Raw genomic sequence first — 20,126 nt, 5'->3', positions numbered from 1 at the left:
GCTTTTCTATACAACTCAGGGCTACCTGCCAATGGGTGGCCCCACCCACAGTGTGCTGACCCTAAATCATTAATCAATTATTTATCATTAATCAATAAAATACCCCACAGTTTCTTCTCTCCTCCAAGCCATCTGATGGAAGGGATTTCTGTCTTTCCAGATATATCCATGTTTATGTCAAGCTGACAAAAGCTAACCAAACATACCCAGATCAAATGATAAAAATGTATACTCACTTTAAAGCTAAATGAAAATACAATGGACACTGAAAACTTCAAGTCAAACCAGGGTACAGGAAAAGGCCAGGGAGTTCCACAATTGGGCTTTATGCATAAAATTTCATAAAACTTAAATGACTGCAGTGACATCAGGAGAGAGAAGCTATTTTGGCAATCACTGATTTGGAAACTCTGATCCTGCTACCTTTCACAGAGAGAATGCACACGATGGAGGAAGAGCCTTTGAGGTGGCTGTTTTCATAGACATGTCCTTTGCAAACCAACAAGCACTTTTCCAATAGGAGGCATCCCTTGAAATGGGCTGTTTCAGAGCAGATCAATTACAGATAACCTCTCTTGCTCTGTGGATTAACAACTCTGATTGTATCTTTCGTCACATAGCTCAGCTACATAAGAACTACTGGGGCGTCTGTATTAAATTTCTGTATGGGCTCGCACGCATCCCTGGGAAAGACTGATTTCTGGTTTTAGGCAGCGGTGATGATGGTTTCCTTAACAGGAACAGAGAGTGCACTTGTTTTGCATGGACACAAATTCTGGTACAAAAAAACACAGCTCAGGAGTGTGCCAGCAGCAGACAGAGAGTGGAATCTTTGAGTCTACCAGCCAACGTCATGTCATTTTTAAAGTCTCAATTCTCCATGAAAAACAAGCACATTCAAGGATTCCTTTGAGAATCTGTTGGAGAAGCAGAAGATAGCCAGCATGCCTGTGTGCTGCTGGGCAGCCACAGTGAGTTCTCTGTCATCCAGCTGATGGAGTTTCAATGGAGAAAGTAATTTTCTTTCTGTAATTTCTGTGACTCCTGCTAAAAATGATAGCTCTCTTTTATTAGATTTATTTAGTTTTAATTATGTGTATGCATGTGTGTCTCTGTGTGGGTGTGTGCCCATAAGTGTAGGTACCTGCGGGGCTCAGGAGAGGGTGTTGGAGTCACTGGAAATGGAATTAAATGTAGTTGTGATCCACCTCTTATGGGTGCTGGGAACCAAACTCAAAAGAGCACTGTGTGCTTTTAAATGCCTTAGCCATGTCTCCAGCCCCAAGAATGATACCTTTCCAAAGCTTGTGGCAGTATTTAAAAAAAATCTAGAGAAAATGCATAGATTTTAGCAATATATAAATCAGTACCTCTGTAGTTCTTCTTTCCAAAGTAGAAAAGGTAAATATTAGGCTAGCGTGTAGAAGGAAAAGGTGCAATCCTTTTATATTATTTGACATCATTATTTTAAAACTCTTTTTTTTGTATGCTCATGAGGTCTGCAATGTAAAAACATAAAACATTTTAAAGTTGCCTTGGTCACTGTTCTTCTGCTGGGAAGAGATACCACGGCCAAGGAGACTATGATAAGAGAAAGCATTTAACTGGGGGCTTGCTTACAGTTGTGGAAGTTTAGTCCATGATTGTCTTGGTGGGGAGCATGGTGGCACACAAGGCGCTGGAGCAGTAGCTGAGAGCTACATCCTGATCCACAGGCAAGAGAGTAACAGCGGGCCTCAGAGTCCACCCCCAAGTGACACACTTCCTCCAGCAAAGCCACACCTTTCAGTCCTTCGAATCCTTTCAAATAGTGCCACTCCCTGGTGACTAAGCATTCAAATACATGAGCCTATGGGAGTCATTCTTAATCAAAACCATCACAAATGTATAGACTATGTTGTTTGGTAGCTGGAAGTGGTGGCAGATACCTGTAATCCCAGAATTAAAGAAGCAGAGGAAGGATCCAATGATGTTATCCCTAAAGCATGTGAGAGGCTAGCCTGGGCTACATGATACTCTATCTCAGGCACAAGGTCAAATAAACCAAGGAGTATATTAAGAATGACAGTTTTGTGAGTAGAATGTAACCACTCAGATGCAGGTATATAAAACATCTGACATGTTTCTGTTCAGATTGGGCTCAACTTCTCCAAAAAGACAGAACAAGTAAACTCTCACACAACAGAATATGGAAGGCAGTGATTCCCACAGGCACATGGGTGATGCTTCAGCTGATTATGCTATCTTCAGGCTCAAGGCTATTGAATGTTTGGAGGTAGCATGGGAGCATAAAGAGAATTGCTTGGCAAATTGCTGTCTAGAAGCTGTATGCATTTTCTTCCTGCCTCCAGTGGGAGTAGAAGGCATGTGCTTTTCTCTCAGTCGAAGCTGAATGAGATGGGGCTTCAGGAACTACTTTGCTGCTGGACTTGTGTCTACTATGATACAGGAAATTGGAATCTGAATGATGATAGGAAAAGTGTTTAGGACATTGGGACTTTGGAATTGGGTGAATACAACGGAGTAGATATTCCTAAATTCTCTAAAATGATACTCATTAAGATACTGGAGGGAAGAATAGTATGGATGAATTGATTTATTCTTTATTCCTCTGAGCTTCTAGACCTCAGCTGCCTCCACATGATTTCTGTCTAAGGGTTCTGAAAAGTTTCTGCACCCTGATAAACTTGTCCACGGACATAGCATTCCAAATCAGACCAAATCAGAACGAATTAAAAAAGTCCCCGTTTAATGGGTAAAGAGTTTCTGGGTGATTCTCTGGCCCCCCAGAGAGGAGATGCAGAAGAAAGACTGAAAAACCACTTGTCTGTTTTCTGGGGTGCAGTTTAAATTCCCTGTGGGAGTGGTCTTGAGCATCTCTCGGGGAGGAGCCAAGTTTGGTGGGACTTTCTGAGGGGCAGGGTCCGGGCAGAGAGGTGGGGCTTCCACCAGAACAGGTTCCTATGAGGTCACCCAGCTCTATTTCCACTTATTTCCCACGAGGGTTATTCATGGGTAAATAAACCAGGTACCACACAAAAGCCAACAAGATGGAGAAGCAACCTCTCTGTGGCAGTGACAGTTGTGAGTTCCAGTGGGGATGGGTGTCACGTTGTCTATGAAATTTCCCAGGGATGATGCTGGAGAACTAAATGAATGAGTCTTAATAAAGACATTCTCAGTTATGGTCCAGATGTTGTCACCCCTCATAGAAACATGAAGAAACAGTATTAGAATCAGAAAGTAATCATTGAAAATAAAATCCAAAGGAAAGGGCTTAGTATTGGTTCAGACAAATACAACAAGTGCAGGAATGATGGCATACATGTGCAGAAATCATCCCGGAAGAAGCAGAGTCAGAGACAGAAAGGATAAAGGAGTTTAAGAGACTCAGTGGACAAAAATATCCAGCAGTCATTTAATGAGCAGTCTAAAGAAAAGGAGAATTCCTAGGAAATTGAAGGGGGGAAAATCCAGCATATGATGGCTGATAATTTTTAGAAGATATACAAAAGAAAATAGTCAATTTTAAGAAACAATGAATTTCAAGCAACATAAACAGGAATAAATTAAGAAGTATGGATTATAGTAAAGTTGTGCACTAGCAAGGATAATAATCATATTGGAAGCAGTTACTTTTACTAAATTGTTTATTTATTTATATTTACTAGTGTGTTTAGGTAGTGATGGTGTGTGTGTGTGTGTGTGTGTGTGTGTGTGTGTGTGTGTGTGTGTGTGTGAGAGAGAGAGAGAGAGAGAGAGAGAGAGAGAGAGAGAGAGAGAGAGAGAGAGAGAGAGAGAGAGGGAGAGAGGATTGTGGGCAAGCACACCATTTGTATGGAGGACAGAAGACAACTTTCAAGAGCAAGCTCTTTCCATTCACTGTGGGTTCCAGAGACCAAATTCAGATTCTCAGACTAGTGTGACAAGTGCTTTTCCCAACCCCCTAGGAGCTAGCTTTTGTTTTGTTTTTCATTTTTTTTTAATCAACCAAGAAACAGGACTTTTCAATAGCAATAGGAGAAGCGAGCATAATATATTTCTATCTTCAAAGTGCGATATATGGCACATATTGATCTGGAGTTACATATACAGAAAACCATTCAAGAACAAGGATAAAATACAGTCTTAGGACCAGACTCTTTATTCAAGAGCCCTTTGAAGGAGGCATCTCAGGAGTGGCAATGTGAAAGCTAAGAAAAGGCAGGAGAGATATGGTCCAGTACCAAAATGATGACAAACCTGGACCCTGTTCAATGAAAGGGTAATAGTGAATGTTTAGACTTAAGAGTAGAGAAAAGTGAGATTTAAGATGCTAAATACTTCCATCCACATTATGAGAGCACGGTTAGTGATAAACCCTCAAAGAACTTATTTATTTTATAGAACATATCATGGTTTCCATTTTAAAGTTAACTGAGTATGCTAAATTTAAATATTGTCTGTCATCTCATTTGGAGAAAAGAAAAAAATAGAAGTGAGGAGAAAATAAAAACCTCACTCCAGAACTAAAAGGAAGAAAAAATAAAAAATAAAAAGAATGGGACAATACAGAAATGAACACAAATTATTTTAAGGAAAAGGCATGGGCTAGAAAAATGCATAAAGAGCCGGAAGGCAGGATTAGAAAAATTCAGAAAACAGAAGAAGAAAGAGCAGCACTCAACTCCTTCTAGCAAATGAGACTACTTTGGTTTTTGTCTTGCTGGTTTTAGTTATCCTTTGAAAGCTTTACTGAGATTTAACTCATAAATTCATAAAAGATAGAATTCATTCACTTGAGGAATAGAACCCAGTGGAATCTGGTGTATTCACGGATACATCTACACATCACATAGTCTGTCTTAGAATACTATCCATCACCTCATAACAAAGTCCTATACAGTCTGTCATTGCTCCCTTTGCCTTCCATGCCCACATATACCCCACCAGACCTACGCAACCACTAACCTATGTTTTTGTGTGTAGATCATAGATGTACCTGTGCTAGACTTTCACAGGAATAGAGTATTTAATATGGAGGCTTTCAAAATTAGCACCTTTCAGTCTTTCATTCTGTTTTAATGGCTGAATAATAGTTCATGGTGAGGACATACCATAGTTTGCTTATGCATTTATCTGTTGGTGGAAATATGAGTTGTTATCATACTTGGGCTATGACAATAATATTTCTGTACAAAGCAAAGTTTAAATTCAAGTGTCATGGCAAATTTTGTGTCAACTCAAGCCATGATACACATATATTTAAAGACATAACTTAGGATGTTGCTCTGGAACAATTTTTATGTGTGATTACCTTTTTAGCTGGCGGATGTGAAGTTAATCAGATTACCTTCCATAATGATGAGGGGCCTCATCCAATCATCTGAGTTCTTTAACAGAAGAAAACTGAGTTCTAGAAACATAGGCAGCTCTGTCAGTGATCAATCACCTTAGTATTGAACTGAAACTCTGCCCTGGTCTACAGCCTGCCACCTACCTGAGCAGATCATGGACATAGAAAGCCTCAAGTGTCCATTGTTCTCAATAAGACTCACTCACTATATGGGTGTTCTATTGATTCTCCAAAGAACCCAGGCTCCTTTACCAAGTGATACCAGAAATGCAGGAGGCTATGTAGACAACAGTTCCAGCTTTATCTGAGGACTTTTGTTGAAGGATGTTGAACTCAGCTACGTTTACATGGTCCTTTTAGACTCTGGCAAGAAGAGATAAAGTTTGCCCCCCCCCCCCAACAAAAATGAGTCTACTTGGAAGTCTCATAAATCCAAGGATCCAAATGTCTACATTTATAAGGTAAATTAAATGGGACTTCACATTGAGGGGGAAAATGCCTGCCCTGAGCATGTACGAACAGCCAGTCATTGTGGGAGTTTGTATCCCAAATTCATAGAATGTAGATGGTCTGAATGTAACCCTCAAGCTAAGAAGTTAGTATTAAATATTGTAGATCAGCAGGATTATCAAAGAGTTGGCTGGCAATGACACAGATCATTTTGAAAGAAAAATCTCAAAGTTTCAAAAAATTTCGGAGTTTTCAAAGAAAAATGTAAAGTTTGAAAAATTCAAGCACTTCTGTGGCTTGAATACTTTTTGTTGCCTCCATAATTCATTTGCTGGAAACTTGAGTCCCAATGCACCAGAATGGGGAGGGGGAGTTAAAGGGGGGGTGCATTTAGGTCATGCGCAGAATCATTCATGGAAGGACTAACTACCATAGAAGTAGCTTACAAGAGGACTTCACTCCCTCTTGCCATCTCAGGGATCAGTGCCAGTCAGCTTTGCTCCTCTCCCTTCTCTCCCATGAAAACACAAGAAGGCTCCAGAACTTCCATGGCTTCAGAACTGTGAGAAGTATTTTCCTGTGCTTTGTAAACTACCCAGCCTCAGGATTTTGTGAAAGCAGCCATAACAAAGATAAGCATGAAGCAAAACAAAACAAAACAAAACAAAACAAAAACAAACAAAAACAAAAAGCAGAACAAAAACTGAGATAGACATTCAGACACAAAACAAGGCTCCATAAGGAAAAGTAACAGAACTCAAGAAAATAATGTGGTTATCAGACCCAGAAACACATACATCTATTCTACTTTTTAAAAATGAAATTAAAATGTGAATAAAGAGCAATGGACTGTAAGACAACTAAATAAAGACAAATTTCTAAGAATGAAAACTGATCATTTAAATTTAAGATATGAAAATAGGATAAAGATAAGTTTAAAGGGTTAACATGAGCTAACCTAAGCAGGTCTCATCACTGTTCCGAAAATGACAGTAAGACAAAGGAAAGTAAAAAAAAAAATCCCTATTTATTTAGAATGTGTGTATATGTGCATGTGCACATGTGTCTATGTGCTTGTTCATGTGCATGCGTGTGTGTGTGCATGTGTGTGTGTTCATATGTATGAATGGGTATGCATGAGCTTGTCTGTAGTTGTGGTTTCTCAGAAGTGGTCCCCATTTTCTGTTTGAATCTTTGAAGAAGTCTCTCAGTTGTCTGAGGCTGTGCTGGCTGGCCCGTGTGTCCCAGGGATCCTCCCATCTCTGCCTCCACAGCACTGGGATTCCAAGTGGATTACACTGTGTAGAGCCTTGTATAGATATAGAAGTAAATCAGCAAATGGATTCGGGGGATCAACTCAGGTCCTTGTACTTTCAATTCAACATTTTATAGACTGAGACATCTCATCACCTTCCTATTTATGACTTTTAAAAGATTTACTTTTGCCGGGTGGTGGTGGCGCACGCCTTTAATCCCAGCACTCAGAGGCAGAGCCAGGCGGGATCTCTGTGAGTTCAAGGCCAGCCTGGGCTACCAAGTGAGTTCCAGGAAAGGCGCAAAGCTACACAGAGAAACCCTGTCTCGAAAAAAATCAAAAAACAAAAAAACAAAAAACAAGATTTACTTTTAACACACACACACACACACACACACACACACACACAGGTGTTTTTGCTTGCATGTATGTCTATGCATCATTTGTGTGCAGTACCATGGCAGCCAGAAGACAGTGTCAAAGCCCTGGAACTGGGGGCTACATATAGTTGTGAGCTACTAAGTGGGTGCTGGGAACCAAACTCTGGTCCTCTGCAAGAACAACAAATATTCTTTTTTTTTTGTTTGGTTGGTTTTTGTTTTGTTGTTTTGTTTATCGAGACAGGGTTTCTCTGTGTAGCTTTGCACCCTTCCTGGAACTCACTCGGTAGCCCAGGCTGGCCTCGAACTCACAGAGATCCACCTGGCTCTGCCTACTGAGTGTTGGGATTAAAGGCATGTGCCACCACTGCCCGGCACAACAAATATTCTTAAGTGCTGCTGTATTGTGCCATCTCACCCGCCCCTCATTTATATATTTTGGCGAATGACTCAACTTGTTTTGTGTGAAAGTTACATGGATACATACATTTCCCAAAACTAACCAAACAAAATATTTTAATTCAGCATTTTTTTTTTACTGTGTGTATATGATACCTAAGCAAAATAATGCTAGGTAATGTATTTTTAATGATAATTTTGAACCTTGTTTTTAGAAAAAGGTTTATTTCTAAAAAAGTAAATGATTGCACACATTTATCTTCCTTGAATAAAAGTGGTACATACATACAGAATCCAAAATTTCAATGAGATTTTAATTATACACAAATTTACTTATTCTATTTATCTGATCTTTATTTTAAAATTACGTTAGCAATTTTTTGCTCGAAAATGTTTTAAAGCATGTAGATGACATAAGATTCATGCTTTGAAAGTTTAATTTCATGAATTTGTAAAGCACATGTTTCCTTTAAGCAAAGTGTGTTTAAATGGATTTCTTTCTACCATGATGGATGACATACTTACAGAAGGTGTAAGGTCTTAGATTCATAAGACAGGCTAGTTTATGGAAAAATAAATAAATGAGTAAAGTCGAATTCTCAAATTTGGAAACCTCTGCCCCATTAATCCTTTTATTTCTCAGCCTGAATGTTTTATGACCATGGGAAAGCCATGCACTCAAGCAGCAGTGACAGCAGTGGCTCCAGCATTGCCCTAGAAAACCGTCCCTGACATGTCTTCATGCCTTTTGAATCAAGCACATTCTGTTCCATTGAGGAATGCACTGTGACGTTGTTCAATTAATAGCCCATGATCATGCACAGTTGGAGGCGCTGGCTTTACTGGACTAGTTGGAAATTATTGATACTCTATGTGTTTGGATCACAGAAGTGTAAGAGACCGCAATGAAGAAGGGTTGGACTGTTCATGACCAACACGCTGTGTATCTCAGGACAACGGGGATCTAGGAAAGTGTGAAGTCAGAGCTGCCTTCCTGCAGCTGGATGAAGCTGTGGACACTACGAAGGGGGCTCAACTAACACTAGAGACAGTGAGAAGAGAAATGCTTGAGTCCAGAGCTGTATCTGTTCTAAGTGGGAAACAACAAAAACAACAGTAAGTACCTTGAAAGGAGGTATTAGGCAAACATCATATACATAATGCAGAGGTACAGGCGAAAAGATGGAAAGGATGAAAAGCCCATTTCAAATGCATTGGAAACCCTTAGCACCAATGTTTTATTCTCTGAGTAGTCCTGTTGTAAAACCTAATGGCATCAAAATGGAATCCATGATAAACTGAAGTGCTATACACCCAAGACCAGTTTTTTAAATTGTGCGTCCCCCATGACCACCCTTAAGGCATCCTGTAACTGGAAGCAAGAATGCAAAACTTGGCAATGGCAAATAGCTTCTCAGCATGCAATGACCAAAAATTAAACATCAAATGCATCATGATTCTTGGGCGTGTCTGTCAGCATTCACCTGTGTTGCACAGTGTGACTTCACTGCATCCTTGGTATTGAATCTACAACATGCACACTTGGCTCTGCAGGTATCATCACAGCACACAGTACCAAGAAATGCTGCAGGAAACATCTGGGCTCATGCTGCATATTATTTTCTGCTTTTATGAGGACATGGCAGTATAATTATGGAAAACAAAGTATTTTTCTACCACCATTCCTTACCATGTATCAAAGCAACATGCTTTTAATTATATATATATATATATATAGATAGATAGATAGATAGATAGATAGATAGATAGATAGATAGATATTGCCTTAGAATATTTTACTTAAAAACTGCTGTCCGAGTTGTTGACTTTCATAAAAATAAGTTTGATACATTTGACTTGGTGGAATTAAGACATAACTTCCTTCAATTTTTGAAATACATTCCTGCCATTTTATATTATGTATTTATACAGAATTGACGACTACAGAACCACGTCATCAACAGGCTTTGAAAAACACCAAAGATATTCCACATGATGCAGGATCAAAAGGCCAGTAAAAATTGATCCTTTCTATAAAAAAAATCATATTCCTGCCATTAGTAAGCAAATTTGCTTCTATCTTTGATAACTGACTAAACAAAATTTATGATTTATTAGCAATATATGCTTGACTTCTATACCCATTTTATACATTTTTATATCTACAGATTCATGAAATATTTGGCAAGGAGACATAAGTATAAAGTGAAACTTACTTTTTGGGACCACCAGCTCCCAAATAATGACATGGGGACTTATTATTAATTATGAAAGCTTGACCTTTAGCTTAGGCTTGTTTCCAACTAGCTCTTGTCACTTAAATTAACCTGTTTCTATTCATCTATATTCTGCCATGTGGCTTTTATCTCTTTCATATTCTGTATGCACCTCACTAGCATCTCTCACATGCCTAAATTCATCTCCAGTTCTTCTTTCTCCCCAGAAGTCCCGCCTATTCTCTCTTGCCTAGCTATTGGCCATTCAGCTCTTTATTAAATCAATCAGAAGGCACCTTGGCAAAGACACATCTTCACGTGTGCAAAAAGATTATCCTACCACACAAGTGCACAGAGAGGAAGAAGCTGTGTACTAGATTGTTAGTTCAAAGAGGTAGGGAATTTTCTAGCTGGCCTTCAAAGAATGGTTGGTATTGACATCAGACTTCACTGCTGATGCCTGTGTGTAGCGTTCACTGTCTTAGAGCTTCTGTGAAACTCTGTGGAAATGGAAGTCACTTTAGATGGCTCTGAAGTTGGTTTGGGCTGACGGTCATTTAAATGGTTCTCTTCATAGAGGTGCAAATACATTTTTTTCCTTGGGGATATGATTGATATTTTTCCCATCTGAGGTAAATGAATCCAAATGTTGTATCTTACAGTCCTTTCACACTATTGGTCATTTTTTCTTCCATCATTTCTCCCCTCCTATGCTTGAGTTGATCTTCTGGTGATCTCTGCACTTAACATCTTACTGGCCTCCTCATTAGGAATCAAATTAGATAAAATCCTTGATGTGCTTTCACTTTACAATTGTAGAAAAGTCACAGTTTTACCTTTAAAAAATATTTTAACAATGGGAAAAACTTCTAGCTCTTCATAAATTTGAGCTATTTTGTTGATATTCAAGTTTTCACAGCTTTAATAATACTTATTTTATCCTTACGGTGTTTACAAGTTAAAAATGAAAAGGTAACACATTTCGTTTCCCAGAACTCCATAAGCTAAAAGATGACCGTAGATTTATTTGGTTGTTTTTCAAACTATAATATTTTGAAAATGTAAAATAGTGCTGTTAGTAATCACACTGGTGTCATGGGTGGGCACTAGGGGAGTCCTCGACAGACCAGTATTTTCTTGAACAAAGTCAGATCCAAGGACATCCTTCACCCCTTCATACAAGTTACCTCCAATCCCTTCTGCATTATGCAAGCATGATGCATGTTTTTAAGGGTTGAGAATGTTTTTCATGGGTTATTTATTTTTATTCCCTGTCAATGAGTGTTTGCCTGCATGTATATACCTGAGCACCACATGCATGCCTGCTACTCTTGGAGGCCAGAAGAAGGAGTCAGATCCCTTTGAACTGGAGTTATGGGCAGGTAAGCTACCCTATGGGTGTTGGGAATTGAACTTGAGTCCTGTGTAAGAGCAGCAACTATTCTTAGACACTGAGTCAACTCTCCATCAATAAGATTTTTTTTAAATTTGTGTCATTTTGTGAAAAAATAATTGGAAGTATTGTTGTATCACAAAACACTACAATTTGTTTATTCTTCTGTTAGTGGCTGTTTGGGTTGTCCTTGGACTTTTGCAATTACAAATGATCTTGCCAGGAGCACTTTGGTAAGCTCCTTCTTCCATGCACATTTCAGGTATTTATCTGGGACAGTAGTGAATGAAATAAATCTACAAATGTGTTCTACTTCTCAAGATATATCCAACTTCTTTTCTCAAATAATTATGCTCATTTGTACCCAAACCTTAGATACTCATTTTGAATCACCTGCTTCTCTGCATAGTCTTTAGTCCTGCCTCTCTGCATCTTTAGTCCTGCTTCTCTGCATCTTTGGTCCTGCCTCTCTGCATTTTTGGTCCCGCTTCTATGCATCTTTGGTCCTGCATCTCTCCATCTTTGATCATCCTGCTTCTCTGCATCAATTATTCTGCTTCTCTGCATCTTTGTCAAACACTTAGTGACATTAGTTTAGACAACCCCTGATACTTGGTGAGTAGGAAACAGAATCTCACTTTCTCCCTATGCCCTTCCCTAACCACAGTGTGCTTAAATTCTTGTATCACATCTTTTCCCTTCCGTTGGCCATACAATTACCTACTTGCATGGCTGTTTACCTTCTGGGTTAGTTTGCTGGTCTTCCTTGTCGTTTGGAGAATGTACCCAAATATTTCCTGTAGTAAATTTTTCTCAGTGACATTTGATGCAAGTGTCCCAGAGTCTACATAATAATTTCTTTTTGTTTGTCAATCTTTCGGTATAAAAAAGCTCTTGGTTTTTCCCACTGTCAAATTTACCAATTTGTTTCTCTCTGCATTGGGCTTATTGTTCTCACATGCTAGAGTAAAGAAGATAATTGACCTATATTTCCTTTGAAATATTTTCAGAATTTCCTTTTCAAACTCAAGTCTTAAAGCAACTTGAAATTGACTTTAGTTCCTGGGTAAGATGTGATGCAGATTGCTAGTTTTCTTCACACACAGCAATAACCAATTAGCCCAGTTTGCCACACTTTATTGCTCAGGCTTTCCACTCTGGTCTCTGCCACAAAAGAAGTTTCTGTGTCTACGTGTTCATGTCTCCATATAGCTGTTTCTTTGTTGCGTTAGAGATTATTTCTTTTCTTTAGCGCCCCCTTTTTCGCCTTTCCTTATTTTTGAGGCACGTTTAGAATGACCTTGGAACTCTGATCCTCCTGCCTCCCTCCGAGTTACAGGGGTGCACTCCTGCTCCTGGCTTGTACGTTTGTCTTTCCTGTGTCAACACATTTACCCCCCTGTTACAATGCATTCTGGTATTTGGTAGGGCCATCGCTCCTGCCTCGTCATCTTCATCATTTTAGAGGCACTCTAGCCTTTGACTACGCATATAAACTTTACATTAACATTTTCAAATTCCTCAAAAAAAATCCTTCTTCTGGTAGTTTTCCAGTAAATTGTAACCAATTATAGAGGAAACTGATGTATTTGGGATATGAACATTAGCCATGACTAAACACAGCATATTGCAGCATTTATGTAGGCATTTTTACTATCTTCCCATAAAACTCTATCCTTCATTTCAAACATATTATAAACATATTATGCAGGATCAATTTCTTATGTGTTTATAACAGTGTATGTGCTATTACCATTGCTGTTAACTTTTGAATGGTGGTCATGTGTCATAGTCTTGTCAACAACCCCTTACTCCTTAAGTCAAAGGCCTCTAAGGACAGAAGCTGTATTTCCTCCATTGGAGCTAGGGCCTGGGGTGTTATATCCACTTGAAGGTCTTAAGATGTGAATTAGCATTTCAAAAGGAGAAGGCCACATGTTACAGACATAGTTACAACATTTGGGCTTTGTGTGGTATCTATAAGGGGTCCCCGAATCTGGATACGGTCATGTTGTAATGCAGTATGATTTCCTTTCTTAGACTGGGGTAGAAGTATCAAGAATCTAAAGCCAGAAAAAGCTCTCAGGGTGTGTGATTAGTAAGAAATTTACTGATTGTAAGACAAAATAAAAGAATAAAATCACATATCAAAACTGTCTCCATAAATAATATATGATGCAGTCTCATGGATTAAGTAGAATCAGTGAATTAAGCTTAGCTCTCAGTGTAGAAATAACTCTCTGTTCTTAATATTGGATTGTCTGACTGATGACTCCAGCCATTCACAAATTCTTCCAGGCAGGAGGAAAAGTACATTTTCCAACCCGTTTGGTGATAAGGTCGGTGCCGAACTCATCAAGGTTAGGACAGAGAGGAGAAATGGCAGACCTTTTCAGTGCCGACCCCAGCCTTTGCTGCATATCAAGTGGTGAGCAGGTTGAAACAGCCAGGCTCCCTCCAGCACCTGTGGCTTTTCCTCTGTTTTGCTGTTTCATGCAAAGTGTGGCCTTCCCCAAATTTCAGCGTTTTCTGCTAGTAAACACAGCTGCAGAAGCCTTTGTGATTTCTGCAGCCATTCTAAGTGTCTTTCAGACAAGCGAGTGATAAATATGTTCATTGCTTGCTCATTCACTCCACATGGGATACATATATTAAAGCATCATACTGTGCCCCATGACTACAGATCATCATCTTCTAAGTTATGCGTATCTCACAACATCATGAAAAAAATCTCAGATATACACAATAAAAATGAAAATATTAATTATTAAATTTGAAAACCAGCTTACTATGAAACTTTCACTTCCATACCATGTCCTATACAGGCCCAACCATCAACTCTCATGACTTCCACTGCTGAACTTCCCTGATGCGGTATGGATACACATACGTGGAAGCCCATATACAAAGGTTCGTTCCCCAAGGCTTGCACAATTGGAAGGTGGAACATTTGAGAGGTGGGGCCTTGTGAGAGGTCAGACAGTGAGTATGTGCCTCTCCGAAATACACGAATGCTGTGTTTTCCTGCAGAGGTGGTAATAAACATCAGCTTACTCCAGATGGGGGCACCAAGAGCAAACCGAAGGACCAGTTCCTCTCAAGGCCGACCTGGAAAAGGAGTGGGCTTACTGAGCTTACTTGTAAGAGAATGGGCGAAGTGGTACTTTAAGGGGAGTGTGTGGCAAAAGCGATTCATCATTGAAAGATTCCACCTGGGCATGGGTGACAACGTCCTGAAAGCCACATGGATGGAGGCCCTTCAGTTAATCTCCACCCTATATATTCTGCACCACCTCCGGAGACCATTCAGCTGAGGAAGAATTCTGCACAGCTGGAAGGAAGGAAGAGGACCTGGAATCTCATGTGATGATCAATATCATCATGTGATTATATAAGGACCCTCCGCCTATTCCATCTATGAGAAATCATCATATGATACCCTCCTATTCCATCTATGAGAGAACATCATCATGTGATTACATAAGTACCCTCCCCCTACTCTGTCTGAGAGAATACGAACAGGCCCATTTTCCTGGGGCTTCACACAGAAGTCATAGCTAGTAACATCCAGGTTAGGCACCAAAGACAGAAGCAGGCTAAGATAGTTAATTATTGTATCTTTCAAAGATGGCACTTTTGCAAGAGCTTTTTCTTATCTACAATTTTACTTCCTGTGGTTTTATCAGCCCATTATTCATGGTGGTCAAAAAACACATGGAAAATTCTAGAAATAAACAAGTAATCAATTATAGGTAACTATTGTAGTATACTGTTATAGTAGTTGATCTCTTATAAATCAAAACTTCTCATAGGTATGTGTGTGTAGAAGAAGCAAAAGTGTAAATGGGGTTTTATACTAGACATCCACTGGGGTCTTAAAACACATTTCCCACAGGTAAGTGTTACCACTGTACATACATGTTCGGTTAACAATCAATATTTTAATATTAGATCGAGAAATGAGGTCTTAAAGGGTATAACTAGGGCCTCTTTCTTATGCCACTGAGGTTAGTCAAGGATTAAATCAGCCTCAACTACCCCACATGGAGATGCAGGAGTGTTCTTTGCATTGGTAGAGAGCGAGCAGAGAACTATACCCTTAGAATGTCTGCTGTCAGATTTGAACTGTGACTTCTCAAATGCTCTTGGACCAGCCTAAAAAGGTACCCACCCTTTACTTCCCAACTCCCAGTCAGAGAATATTTATGTTTTGAGCCAGGATCTTGTTTTGTAGCTTGTGATGGACTCAAATGCCTACTTTAGCCCCCTAAATCCTGAAATCATAGGTGTGTGCCACCATGCCAGACTTAAGATTTTAAATAAAATTACGTAGCTGCTTTTTTTGTTTGTTTGTTTGTTTTTGCTCAGAAGAGCATCATGGCTAACTGTCCCAGGGCTTTATGGCAGTCTACTTCCACATGCCAAGATATCGAGGCTTCCAAGAGTAAACAAAAGTGCCAAGGGATAAGAATAGCCTGACCTGCTGCAACTGGGCCGACTTCTAAATTCATCTGTAAGTATTTACAGAAACTTCACCATGCACCATTGTGACCTTAACTTTTCCACAGTCTCTCTTCCAAACACATTTTTCTGTCTCAGATTTTTTGAATTCTTTTTTCCTCCTCTTATCTTCAAATGGGCCAAAGAAACAGCTGGCGTCATGATATGATCAGTTGGGAAAGTCCATGCATGCAGATGGTAACTGAGTGGACTCACTCATTCAAATGCAGTTTGAAGTTTCCTTTGGCTTTTGTGCCTACTCAAAAAAAAAAAAAAAAGAAAGAAAAGCAAAAGGAAAGAAATTTGATTCATTAAATTTGGAAGTATGGATTTTGCCCAGCATTTGGACAGAGGCGGGTCATGCTGGGTCAGTCTATTTGTAGGTCAGTAAGTGGGGCTAATTCTGGTTTGGCTCAGCATAACCACAGCCTTGGAGTGTTCTGAAATGTTCTGTTTCTATTTAGGGGTCAGAGTTAAAAGAAAACATGTGCCCTGCTTGAACTCTGCATTTCAGAATTACAGCGTCACACCAGCCAGGCCAAGAACTGCAAACCTCTATGGAAAAAGAGAGACAGAAAGTAGAGAAAGGGAGAGAGATCGAGTTTGGAAGGCAAGTAAAGGGTTGAATACAAGGTTAGTTTTCCATTAAAAAAATTGCTGAGGGCTGAAGGTGTACCTTGGTGGTAAAGAGCTTGTGTAGCATGAGAGTTCCAGTTCCATCACCAGTATATCACACACACACCCAAACAAAACACATTCACACAAACATACTCATAATACACATACACACACACATACACACACACACACACACATGCGGGAAAGAGGGGGGAGTTAAGATCAGTATCCAAATTTTAATGAATTTTTAATCAATATTTTTAAGGCAGTTTAGTCATTTTATCATACTATCAGAACATACATTTGTCTTGTCATTTTTTATCTGTTCATTTCCTTTCTTTCACTGACTCAGCATTTACAGAGAAGATCTTCCACACTAGGTAACATAGAAGGCATTTCACAAGCAAACACGCCATGCTTTACGCAGCCATCTGCTCTGCAGACCTACCACGCCCACGGCACTCGCTCACTAAACACCCTTCTTTCTCCCACTCTCCGATTCCCTCTGACCCTGGATTTGAGGCCATTCTCAAATATCTGCCCTCATCCAGATGCTGACCACGGCTGGGACTCTTCGGGCCTTCTCATTTTCCCTAAGTAATTAAGCTCCCTAATGATAACGAAGCATCATTACAATAATATTGATACCTGCTGTAATCACCCGCATTCTGGCTTTACAGTCTCCAGTATTTCCTTGGATCAGGTAGTTCTCTGCTAATGCAGCAGAAGGTCACCCGATGAAGGGGCTGATAGTGGAGGGGATGATTCCACTTAGCATGCACACAGGGTTGCGCTTCGCTGGCATTGGCTGGCTAATCTTTCAAGTTGTCCTTTTTTGACTTTCTCAGTTTAATCAGTTAAATCTCATCTCCCCTCTTCTCTGATTACAAGGATTTTCCGTAGAAACCTTGGCTCCACAATAAAGACCATGTGGCAATTTATTCTCATATTGATTTCAACATTTCTTTTTTCCTCTACCAATGGGCCAGTAACAGGGGAAGGGAGGAAGCTAGAGAGACAAGAAGATGAGAGGCTAATACGGAGGCGATTCTAGTACCTGAGTGAGTTGCAAACGCCGTAGACTCCGAACATCTTGGCAAACTAGCTCTTTTTTAAATGCACAGAGAGCAGAAATGACTGGACAGGCAAGGAAGGAAGCATCTACAGTGAATTAGCATTAAAGGCGACTACACCAGAGGCAAGCCTTGCATGCCACAGTAAAGACAGACAGGTGTACATACACATAAGCCAGACAGACAGACACACCCTTTGTAAAATTAGCGATGCCACCATGTGTTGAAGGAGATAATGCACACACAGACAACCTCCCTCAAGGATTTCTTGGATTCCATTTCTATCCATATTTCCTGGTCCTCTCAGGGGAGGGAGCAGAGTCCACCAGGACCCCCAGGACAAAGAACAGGCACACAGTCATTATCTAGGGAGGGGTTGAGGGGGAGGGCTGCTCAAAGGAAAGTGGCGAAGACATTCACGAACTACCATTAAGCATCCTTGTGAGACATGGGGCTAGCACAGTGCAGGCTCAGAGCCTGGCTGGCAGCACGGTGTCTGAAGGTGTAGGGAGGAAATTGCAATAAATGAGAGCTTGCTCTGTGAATACATTTAGAAAACAGTTGGCCCTGTAGGTCATATTTAAGTGTTATATATTGAACTCATACAATTAACTGTGTGAGTCTTACAGATTTTAGACACTGTGGGAACTTGGTTACCATGTGTTTAACCACACAATGTGCACTGGAAAAATGGCACATAAAATAAAGAAACTGTTTTTTTTTTCTTTACTAAGAAAAAGTTAAATATCTCTTTAGGCATTGGGTTTATTGTAGGTCTGATAAGATGGCATAAGAAGGTGGGGGAGAGGAGGGAGACTGGGGGAGAGGGGGAGCAGAAATGTCCAGAGGAATCCGTGCATGCTACAGAAGTAAAATGAATTGCCTCTTTTCCAGTTCTCAACCTCTTTCCACTTGTTCTGATACAAGCTGCAACAATCATTAAATGCTTACTGAGTGATGAAAACAGTTTTATTTGCAACGATTGCACTCGGTTTTAAAAATCACGAGCCTGTGATTTAAAATGGACTGTTATAGCTTAAAGAGAAATGACCCCAAAGGCCTTGTGCTGAGTGCTGGGTAGTCAGCCTGTGATGCTCTTGTGAGATGGTGGAAGCCGGAACCTAATGGGAGGAAGTAGGTCAGGAATATGTCTGTGTGCTTCCTGGCTGTTGCTATGCTAGTGGGTAATGTGGCAGGTTCTGTGCTCCCACGGTCTCTATGTATGCCTGACCACAAGCCTACAAGCCATGGGGCCAGCTAACCCTGGACTAAAAGCTTCGAACCGCTTAGCCAAAATAAACCTCTCTTCCTTAAGCTGCTTTCCATCTGGTGTTTTGTCACCCTGACAGTCCACGGACTGCCATGTACACTTCATCTTTGCCTGGAATGGTGCCTTAAATGGACAGCAGCAAGCGGAGGTGAAGAGTTTCTGCAGGGTAAAAATGCTGGTTTTAACCCTCCATGGTGAATCTCTGTGTTTGATCTTTGGGATTTCGGGAGATAATGATGTACTGCAGCCAGCTAGAAAGAACATCTGTTTTAGGAGCTGTGAACTTACAGGAGCCATTTGTCTAGCTGGTTTGTTCCTATTATTCTCTCCACATCCTGCACCTCTATATTTCTCCATTGATCAAATTTACACAAACTAAAGGGATGGAGAAAAACACCAAACAGCCATAATTTCCTCTCCTTTCAGAAGGCTACCCGGCACCTTCTCTGTTAAATAATTCTGTATGATATAAAACACTCAACTTTCTTTCTTTCTTTTTGGTAAGCATGTGTTTTCCTTTCCTTTTAAATGGAAGCCTTTCACTCACTGGGGCTTTACATGCTTAATGATAATGTGCTGGAGTTCGCCCAGGAGAACAATACGTCCATTAATCTGCCTCATGCTTAATTGGTAACTACTGTATGGGCTGGCATTTCAAACACAGATTGCAAATGTACTTGAATTAGTTACTGTTTAATTGATACAAGTGGTGCTCAGCCTAGAACCAACATGCGGCTACTGGAAAAGAGAGACTTGAAAGGAGAGATGGGAAAAAAAAGTGATTGTGGTTCACCCTTTGTATGTTTATATCAATTATTCACAGAATATAATTACATTTCTGTTCACATTGCTGTAGCAGGCACTAGACCAAAACAGACTGCAAAGGCATACCTGGAAGGCTTGCTGACATAAGGGGAACCAGCCATCTCCAATTCCCTCTCTCTCTGCCTCCATTTAATCCTCTCCCTTCCAGCGGTAGTTATGTATGTATGACCGAGGTTGGGGTATGTGCTATTTATCACAAGATGGAATGCCTAAGAGGATAATTTTGACAATCTCTCCAGAATAGCAGGATTTCAAGGAAATAGAACACTATCGTGGCAATAATTCAACTCTATTGCCTTTCACACCAGTGTTTCTTTGAACATATTTTTGACAGAGAAAAATTAATTCTTTGAGATTAATTCCCAAATAATTCTATGTAGGCATGCCTTGCAAGAACCATTCAGCCTGCCTT

The sequence above is a fragment of the Peromyscus californicus genome, unplaced genomic scaffold (genome assembly GCF_007827085.1).
Source record: "Peromyscus californicus insignis strain IS unplaced genomic scaffold, ASM782708v3 Scaffold_22__1_contigs__length_63687245, whole genome shotgun sequence".
NCBI lineage: Eukaryota > Metazoa > Chordata > Mammalia > Rodentia > Cricetidae > Peromyscus > Peromyscus californicus.
This window is presented reverse-complemented; position numbering follows the sequence as displayed.